At 40.4% G+C, this 10,074-nt stretch overlaps 2 protein-coding genes across 2 annotated transcripts in view; one reads left to right on the top strand and one right to left on the bottom strand.

Moving 5' to 3' along the window:
- PPP2R1A (protein phosphatase 2 scaffold subunit Aalpha) overlaps positions 1-10,074 on the bottom strand; it is a 526,337-nt gene that overhangs the window by 110,452 nt on the left and 405,811 nt on the right. The gene's annotated exons all lie outside the window — the stretch shown is intronic.
- Positions 1-10,074, top strand: part of ZNF841 (zinc finger protein 841) — a 107,548-nt gene that overhangs the window by 55,942 nt on the left and 41,532 nt on the right. The gene's annotated exons all lie outside the window — the stretch shown is intronic.

Here is a 10,074-nt window from a genome sequence, read left to right as displayed (position 1 = left end):
AACTAATGTCCATGCCTTTGCAGTTTGATTGAATGTATATAGGTGAAAAATCCTGTAAGTATGCTGAACATGAAAGGAACTGTAAGCAGTAGTGTGTCTTCAGGCTTTACCAAATTATTCCTATTTGAGAGAAAACTTGGAAATGTAATCAATGTGGCACAGCCATTATTCACAGGTAAGATCTTAGCACACTGCAGCCTCAAAAAGTGGTCCTCCCACCTCAGCCTCCAGACTACCTGAGACTACAGGTACATGCGATTGTGTCTAGCTTACAGCTTCTCTGAGATATCCAAGTTGCAAACCTCACTACTTTTGTGCTTTGGGGCCTTTATTAAGTAAAATAGGAGATACTTGAACACAAACACCACAATACTCTTAACAATGCTAACTGAGATGACTACTAAGTGACTGAGAGATGGGTAGGTTATTCTGTGTGGCTACATTGTATAAAGGGATGATTTATGTCGTGGGCAGAACAATGTGAGATTTCATCACATTAGTGAGAGCAGTGCACAGTTTAAAATTTCTGAGTTACCTTTTTTGGGAATATTCCATTTAATGTGTTTGGATCACAGTTGCCATGGGTAATTGAAATTGTGGAAAGTGACACTGCAGATAATGTGGGATGACTGTACCAATATGTTAGGGGGAGGGAGCCAGCTGGTTGTGAGATGTAAGTTTGTGATTCTGAGATAGCAGCTTTGCAAAAAACTGCAATTCGTCAGTTCACCAATATTGATAATAATGGTGCAAGCTTGGTGAGCTAAGAATGTTCCTGAAAACCTTTGTTCCCACTGCCAATTCCTGGGGACAGTTATGGGTTCCTAATGACATCACCACAAAGACACTTTGGAGTGTTTGGTAAAGGCTGTTTCTTTTCAATGATTGCTGGAGGCAGACGGGATCAAATAAAAATAGAACATTGTGGGCTCCCAAGGCTGAGGTGGAGCTGGAGGAGGCCGGCCAGACTGTGGAGCAGCAGTCTCCTTGTGCACGTGCCTGAAGTCTGCGTGGGTGTTTGAGGAAGTGGGGATACAGCATTTAATGGAAAATGGATGCTTAAGAAGTAAAAAATGGCAGGCTTCCTAGATAATTTTCATTGGCCAGAATATGAATGTATTGACTGGGGTGAGAGAAGGAATGCTGTGGCGTCTGTTGTAACAGGTATATTGTTTTTTACAGGCTGGTGGATAATGACGCAGCTGTGGTGTATGGTAGGCCAGAACAGTTGAACCATGCCTTTCACACATGTGGTGTATTTCCCACATTGGCTTTCTTCATAATAAAAATGCTGTATCCAATGCTCAGGTGACAGATGATAGCTGTGAAAGAGGCTGTTGAGGAAGAACAGGTGCTTGGGTTTGGCTTTTCATTGGTTTTGTGTCGATGTTTGGGGTACTTATTGCTTCCATGTGGATTCTTTTTGGTGCATATGTTACCCAACCACTCTGATCTACAAATTTGGAAGAACTGAAGAGCTATGGACCTGAGATCACTTCTTTTTTTTTTTTTTTTTTTTTTTGAGACGGAGTCTCGCTCTGTCGCCCAGGCTGGAGTGCAGTGGCCGGATCTCAGCTCACTGCAAGCTCCACCTCCCGGGTTTACGCCATTCTCTTGCCTCAGCCTCCCGAGTAGCTGGGACTACAGGCGCCGCCACCTCGCCCGGCTAGTTTTTTTTTTTTAGTGGAGACGGGGTTTCGCCATGTTAGCCAGGATGGTCTCGATTTCCTGACCTCGTGATCCGCCCGTCTCGGCCTCCCAAAGTGCTGGGATTACAGGCTTGAGCCACCGCGCCCGGCCTTCTTTACATTTTTATGTTGTGTTTTTTTTGTTTTGGTTTTTTGTTGTTGTTGTTGAGATGGGGTTTTGCTCTTATTGCCCAGACTGGAGTGCAATGGCACGATCTTGGCTCACCACAACCTCTGCCTCCTGGGTTCAAGTGAGTCTCCTGCCTCAGCTTCCAAGTAGCTGGGATTACAGGCATGCACCACCACACCCAGCTAATTTTGTATTTTTAGTAGAGACAGGGTTTCTCCATGTTCGTCAGGCTGGTCTCGAACTCCCAGCCTCAGATGATCCGCTCGCCTCCGCCTCCCAAAGTGCTGGGATTACAGGCATGAGCCACCACGCCTGGCCTATGTTGTGTGTTTTTAAAGTTTTATGAAATTTATGTTCTTCATTTTTCACCGCATAGACTGTTAATACTTATATAATACAAGATTATATGGATTGGATAATGAGTATCTGTTTTTTATTCCCGAGATTTAGAGTTATATCCTGAGCCAGAGTTATATCATCATGTCATTTTAGAAGTAACCACTCTCTCTCTGGCCAGACGCAGTGGCTCACGCCTGTAATCCCAACACTTTGGGAGGCCGAGGTGGGTGGATCACCTGAGGTCAAGTTTGAGACCAGCCTGGCCAATACGGCAAGACCGTGTCTTTACTAAAAATACAAAAATTAGCCAGGTGTGGTGGTGGGCGCCTGTAATCCCAGCTACTTGGGAGGCTGAGGCAGGAGAATCATTTGAACCCTGTGGGCAGAGGTTGCAGTGAGCTGACATTGCACCACTGCACTCTAGCCTGGGTGACAGAGTGAAACTCCGTCTCAAAAAAAAAAGTAACTGCTCTCTCTCAGTATCTCTAATTTCTGAAGATGCGCAAAAAATATAGCTTCATATAGCTGGAATGAGCACTGAGCCATAAAAGGTATTTCAGCAAGTTGTAATTTATTTTGGCCTAAATATGAGGTTTTTTTGTGAAGGGAAAATGTTTGTTCTTATGTATGGAAGAAGTGTACATTTATATAATGATTTTTTAAATGCCCAACGGATGAGTTTGAAAACCTCTTTTAAAAAGAATTCCTCTAACATGACCTTATGTGAGAAGGTCATACTCTTTTACATGATCAAATAAACTCAGTTTTTTTATGGTTATTGTAAAAACACTGTGTAAGGCAGCTTAGCACCATGCTTCTCATAAAAGCAGCTTAAATTATCCACTGGGGTTATCGTTTGACAACCTGCCATTGTCTGGTGTTATACAATTCAATAGCAAGCAAGTTTGAGGCAATTTAAAAAGTGGAATAATTAAAGATAAGGCACTTCTTCCCAAAGGAAATTATCACCTAGTGAAAAATTAGGCATTTCATCTACTCAGTTACTGACTGCAAGTCTTTCTTCGCTCTAGCTCTCAAGCTTTGGGTGAATGTTCCTGCGAAATATATCTTCAACTTGAAAGTTCATACTCTAGTCAAAAACTCCTTTTACTGAGTTTGCAGTACTGTATTTGCACTGTGTGTATTTCTCTGGACCTTTATTGCTACTTTTGCTTTCCTTTGTTACAAAGATTTTGTGTTGCACTTTTGTCTCCAGAGGGGTATTGTAGAGCCTTGGTTGTATGAATAATAGCAGTGGTAGTGTCCACAGCTCCAGTGCAAGCCCATTTGGCATCACTCCTCTCCTCTTTCTGAGAGAATTTATTGTGTGCAGAATATGAAGCAGTTGTGGAGCGCTGTGTCTCTGTCAGGATACCATCTTGTTTGATGACACCTTTCTTTGTTGTCTTTCCTTGAAAATGTCAGTAAGCTCTGTTATGCTTCCAGCAAATTGTAAGACTATTTGTTTCCACCCTTATAACCTGTTGCAATACATATTATTTCTCATACATTTTAATATTGTTTGTTGCAGAAAACAAACCATAAAAATTCATTTGCTGTTCAGTTTTCAATTAAAAAAAAAGAAATAAGGCCGGGTACGGTGGCTCAAGCCTGTAATCCCAGCACTTTGGGAGGCCGAGACGGGCGGATCACGAGGTCAGGAGATCGAGACCATCCTGGCTAACACGGTGAAACCCCGTCTCTACTAAAAAAATACAAAAAACTAGCCGGGCACAGTGGTGGGCGCCTGTAGTCCCAGCTACCCGGAGGCTGAGGCAGGAGAATGGTGTAAACCCGGGAGGCGGAGCTTGCAGTGAGCTGAGATCCGGCCACTGCACTCCAGCCTGGGCGACAGAGCGAGACTCCATCTCAAAAAAAAAAAAAAAAAAAAAAATAGAACATTGTTAATTTCTGAGACTTGATGGACGGTAATATGGAAAATCTTTTCTTTTGCCTATTTATCTGTGAATCTACACTGGTGAAATTTCTTCTCATGTTTTTAACCTATTTTCTAATTCAGTTTTTTTTCTATGATATACTTTACTTTGTAGAGCAATTTTTGGTTTCCAGCAAAATTTAGTGGAAGGTACAGAGATTTCCCATATAGCTCCTTCCCCCACATATGCATAGACTTCCCCATTGTCAACATCCTCCACCAAAGTGGTAGATTATCACCCAACATCCCTAGTTTATACTTGGCTCACACTTCTACATTGTGTGGGTTTGGACAACTGTAAAATGGCACATATTTACCATTATGGTAACATACAGAGTACTTTGACTACCCTAATAATCCTCTTTGCTCAATCTAAATTTGTGTATTTCTTTCACTTCTGTCACTTGTTGCTTCATGTTTTGCAGCTGTTTTTTAGTGCATACGCACTGATGGTTCTGAAATCATCTTTGTAAGTTAACATTTTTATCATGTAATCTCCCTGTTTTTCCGTGGTATTTTTATTTTCTCTGAAGATTACTTCTTTTGTTCCAGTCAGTTTAGCAAGTTTATTTTGCCAAAGTTAAGGATGCTTGCCTGTGACACAGCCTTAAGAGTTTCTGGCCATATATACCCAAGGTGGTCGGGGTGCAGCTTGGTTTTATACACTTTTAGGAGATACCAGTTAATATGTAAGATGCACATTGGTTTGGTTTGGAAAGTCAGAACAAGTCCAAGCAGGGAGGGTGCTTCCAGGTCATAGGTAGATGAAAGACAAAGGTTGCATTCTTTTGAGTTTCTGGTGACCATTTTCAAAGGAAGCAATCAGACATGCATTTATCTCAGTGAGCAGAGGGATGATTTGAATAGAATGGGAAGCATGTTTGCCCTAAGCAGTTCCCATTTTGACTTTTCCCTTTGGCTTAGTGAGTTTTGGGTGCCAAGATTTATTTTCCTTTCACATTTCCCCTTTTCTCCTTTAAAAATCTTTGGGAGAGGCTGGGTGTGGTGGCTTACACCTGTAATCGCAGCACTTTGGGAGGCCGAGGCAGGCAGATCATGAGGTCAAGAGATGGAGACCATCCTGGCCAACATGGTGAAACCCCATCTCTACTAAAAATACAAAAATTAGCCAGGCGTGGTGGCACACGCCTGTAGTCCCAGCTACTCAGGAGGCTAAGGCAGCAGAATCACTTGAACCCAGGAGGCAGAGGTTGCAGTGAGCCCAGATTGCGCCATTGCACTCCAGCCTGGTGACAGAGGGAGACTCCGTCTCAAAATAAAGAAAAAAAAATCAGGTTTCATCTGAGCTTTCGTGGCTGGGACAGTTTATTTTTAGGCAGGCAAATTCCATGTTATTTGGAAAGCTCATTTTTAGCACATTGTAAAGTATCATGTCCTATGAAGAGAAAATAACAGGAGGAACAGATCAAAACCAAGAACAATTCTGGAAAATATATACAGGCCATATTACTCTGAAGTCCATACATCAGTAGGTAGGTGTGAAAGTGGCTTATGTATGTGAATAGGTCGCTGTTATTTTCTTTTGAAGTTTAAATTGTCTAGCTTCAGTTATCAGGGCTTTAAGAAAATACAGTTTAGTTTTCAGTGATTTCATATTAGAAAATATGGGGGGAAAAAGAAAAGAAAGAAGAAAAAATTGAAAACATTATTTCAGAGACATGTAGCTAGAAAAAATTAGAATTCAGTCCAAACTCTAGAAAATCATAAAAATTGAAAAACATTAGGCAAGACTAGAATCTAACAACAGGTATACCATGGTTTTTGAAACATAATTTTTCTCTGGTTTCCCATTTTTATTAAAGTCAAATCATGGAAGGACTGATTTACTTTATTATACTTGGCCGGATTATATGTGTAAAGTGCAGCAAGTATACTTATTTTTCTTACAGGCTTTAAAAATTGGCTTTGATGGAACTTTGTTCCATAGAAGGAATCTCAGATAAGACTTTTAAAAAGCAGAGCCCAGGCATGGCTTTGTAGCACCAAATATCAATGAGTTGGGTAAATTATTCTTATCTTGAGGTCCCAGGATAACCTGGGGCTCCTGGGTCTGTCAGAACGTGGCATTCTTTACTTGCCACAGGTCAGGAACCTTGTATAGGGACTGCGTTCATAAGGTATGAAGCCAGTTTTCCTGAGAGGGTTTCATTGGCTGTGTAAGTCAAGTTAGATTAGCATGCCATTCCAGTCAAAGCCTTGGTAAAATGACCAGTTTCTCTGATGGCTCCCTGTTGCCAAAAAACAAAAAACCAAAACAAACTCATTGCACTTAACGCAAATAACTGTATTGCCATAAGTTAAGAATACTCAGAAATAGTTTCCAAATTCTGGAGAAAGCAGGTAGAGAGGAACAAATATTTCCAAATTTTGTTCACAGCAGTATACCTTCCTCAATTGTTAAATGCTGTCTGCCAGGCACAGTGGCTCATGCCTGTAATCCCAGCACTTTGGGAGACCAAAGCAGGTGGATTGCCTTAGGTCAGGAGTTCGAGATCAGCCTGGTCCACATGGTGAAACCCCGTCTCTACAAAAATACAAAAATTAGCTGGGCATGATGGTGGGTGCCTGTATTCCCAGCTACTCAAGAGGCTGAGGCAGGAGAATTGCTTGAAACTGGGAGGCAGGGGTTACAGTGAACCCAGATCATGCCATTGCACTCCAGCCTGGGCGACTGTCTCAAAAAAAAAAAAAAATGTTGTCAATAGCTCAAAAGAAAAGTTTCCTTGACTCTGTAAAACAAAACAAAGGATCCAAAGGAAAAAATCAGAAAGATTACTTTCATCTCCTTTTAGTTCAGTCCATGCAGTTAATGTGTGTTGTGTTTGATATTCATGAACATTTTATTTCTCCATGAAAGTTTTGAAAGTTCTTTCCTCTATTCCTCTATTCTAATGTCACAATTTCCAAAGTTATCAGAAACTTGCACTCCAGAGCACCTATCAAAGTCCTATAGCTGATTATAAACCAACTTTTGAAGAGGATCCGACCAAGACAACAATTGCCTATGGACAACAAAATGTCTCAGGACAGCTGTTATTAAAACCACAATTGACTATAATGGAAATTTTGGTAACTTCTTTGACATACAACAATTTTACTTAACAATCAATAGTAATAATAATAATAATTATTATTTTTTGAGATGGCATTTTGCTCTTGTTGCCCAGGCTGGAGTGCAGTGGCATGATCTTGGCTCACCGCAACCTCTCCTCTGGGGTTCAAGCGATTCTCCTGCCTCAGCCTTCTGAGTAGCTGGGACTACAGGCATGCACCACCACGCCCAGCTAATTTTGTATTTTTAGTAGAGACAGGATTTCTCCATGTTGGTCAGGTTGGTCTTGAACTCCCGACCTCAGGTGATCTGCCTGCCTCAGCCTCCCAGTGTTGGGATTATAGGTGTGAGCCACCATGCCCAGCCAACAATTATAATTATTAATAATATGTGGCCAGGCACAGTCGCTCACATCTGTAATTGCAGCACTTTGTGAGACCAAGGTGGGTTGAGGTCAGGAGTTCAAGACCAGCCTGACCAACATGGTGAAACCACATCTCTACTAAAAATACAAACATTAACCGGTGTGATGGTGCACACCTATAGTCCCAGATACTTGAGAGGCTAATGCAGGGGAATTGCTTGAACCCAGGATGCAGAGGTTGCAGTGAGCCAAGATGGCGCCACTGCACTCCAGCCTGGGTGACAGAGTGAGATTCCATCTCAAAAAATAAAATAATAACATATAGTAAGTCGTATCAGAATGATAAGATTTTCCATAATTTTGGAATACATGCCAATTTCATATTTATACAAGTACAGCCCAAAGAAAGCCAAACACCATTTCATATTTGACAATGCTTCCTGTATGATTTTTATACCAAATAACCCAAATATGTCTCTTCTGGACTTCAGGGGATTAACAAAAGTTTAATGAGGACCCAAGTTAAAATGTGACTTTGGAAAGCTTGTCAAATATAAAAAGTTTAAAATACTTGATATCATAAAATAGGATCACAGGTCATTATAAAATAAGTTATTCATTTAACCAAAGTGGTATATCAAAGATTTCAGTAAAAGGTGACCACCTTTATTTTTTGAGAGAGAAGACTTAATTTCCCAAACAATATTCCCTAATAAAAATGACACAAGGCCAATTAAATTGGTTTTTGACATTTTATAAACAAACTAAAATTTTAATCATCTTGACTGTATAATTTCCATGAGCTTTTTTTTTTAACTATGTAATCTTTATTAAATAGTGGGCTAGGCTGGGCATGGTGGCTCATGCCTGTAATCCCAGCACTTTGGGATGCCAAGGTGGGTGAATCACCTGAGGTCAGGAGTTTGAGACCAGCCTGACCAACATGGTAAATCCCCATCTCTGCTAAAAATACAAAATTAGCCAGGCATGGTGGCACATGTCTGTTACCCCAGCTACTTGGGAGGCTGAGGCAGGAGAATCACTCGAACCCAGGAGGCGGAGGTTGCAGTGGGCCCAGATTGCACTATTGCACTCCAGCCTGGGCAACAGAGTGAGACTCCATCTCAAGAAAAAAAAAAAAAGTGGGCTAATGCTCCAAGACAACCTTGTTAATCTGGCACAGGGGCTCACATGCTGGTCTTGCAACAATTTGCCTTTGAAATTGATAGTTAATTTCTAGAGAACCCAAACTTATTTTAGCTCTAAAAATTGACCCTGACAATCTCACATGTCCACCTCTTTCATTATAACCATTGCGACTTGAGGAGTTGAATAATTTTAACTTCTTGCCCTGTGTTTCACAAATACAGTTTATTTTGATTAGGAACTTCTACTGGGTCTGAATTTGAGGCTTGATCTGCTCTATCAGTGTTTAAGATTTAGCAAGACTTAGTGTCCTTTTTAAACCCAGGAGTCAAAGCCCTGTAACTGAATGGAACAAGGACTTGAAAAGCACATACAGAAAGTTATATGGATATAATAAACTAATTTTTAAAATTTTAATTTAAATTTCTTTCTAACCAAACCAAACTTAGTAATACTGACATAGGAATTATTTTGATACAGTGTAAGATCCGTTTAGTAGGCCAGTTATCCAAAGGCAAAAGAAAAGGCCTTCTACAGTGTGACTGCTGTTCCCTGTGGGAGATATTATGTTGGAAAGAAACATTTCCTTTAGACCTCAAAAATAAAACATTTTATAGTGTCAGGCCACAACAGTTAGAACCCAAAGAAAAAAGGTTACAGGAGCTGAAAATTAGTTGAAAAAGTTATGATTTCAGGCCTTTTAAAAGGGGAGAGAAAGCTGAAAACAGTGAGATTCCATAAAACTTGAACTTCACATTGAATAAATTATAATGTTTCATAATTTATTTAGAGTAAAGCACTACTTTAAGAAAATTTTGTAGTTTGAACCAATCCTTTAGTGTATAAGTGGGGTTTTTAAAAATCAAAACCCAATTTCTAGAAAGACTATTATAATTTCCCTTTAATTATAGACAATTTGATCACATAAAACTTATTTTCACAAATCTTATTATGACTTACAAAGACCATTCATGACATGCTTGGGATTTCTTGTTTGTCCTGAGCATCCATTTTTCTTATACAATCAGTTATTTTATTCCAGGACAAAATTTCTCATACAAGATTCTTTCTCATATAGAATTATTTTACTTTAAGCTTTCCTACCAAAAATATTTATTTATTTTTGAGACAGTGTCTGTCTCTGGCCCAGGCTGGCATGCAATAGCTGGATCTTAGCTCACTGCATCCTCCATCTCCTGGGCTCAAGTGATTCTCCTGCCTCAGCCTCCAGAGTAGCTAGGATTACAGATGCACACTGCCATGCCTGGCTAATTTCTATATTTTTAGTAGAGGTAAGGTTTCACTGTATTGGATAGTCTGGCCTCGAACTCCTGACCTCAAATGACCCTCCCACCCAAAGTCCTGGGATTACAGGTATAAGCCACTGTGCCAGTCCCA

The sequence above is a fragment of the Macaca thibetana genome, chromosome 19, assembly GCF_024542745.1.
Source record: "Macaca thibetana thibetana isolate TM-01 chromosome 19, ASM2454274v1, whole genome shotgun sequence".
Lineage (NCBI taxonomy): Eukaryota > Metazoa > Chordata > Mammalia > Primates > Cercopithecidae > Macaca > Macaca thibetana.
This window is presented reverse-complemented; position numbering and strand designations above follow the sequence as displayed.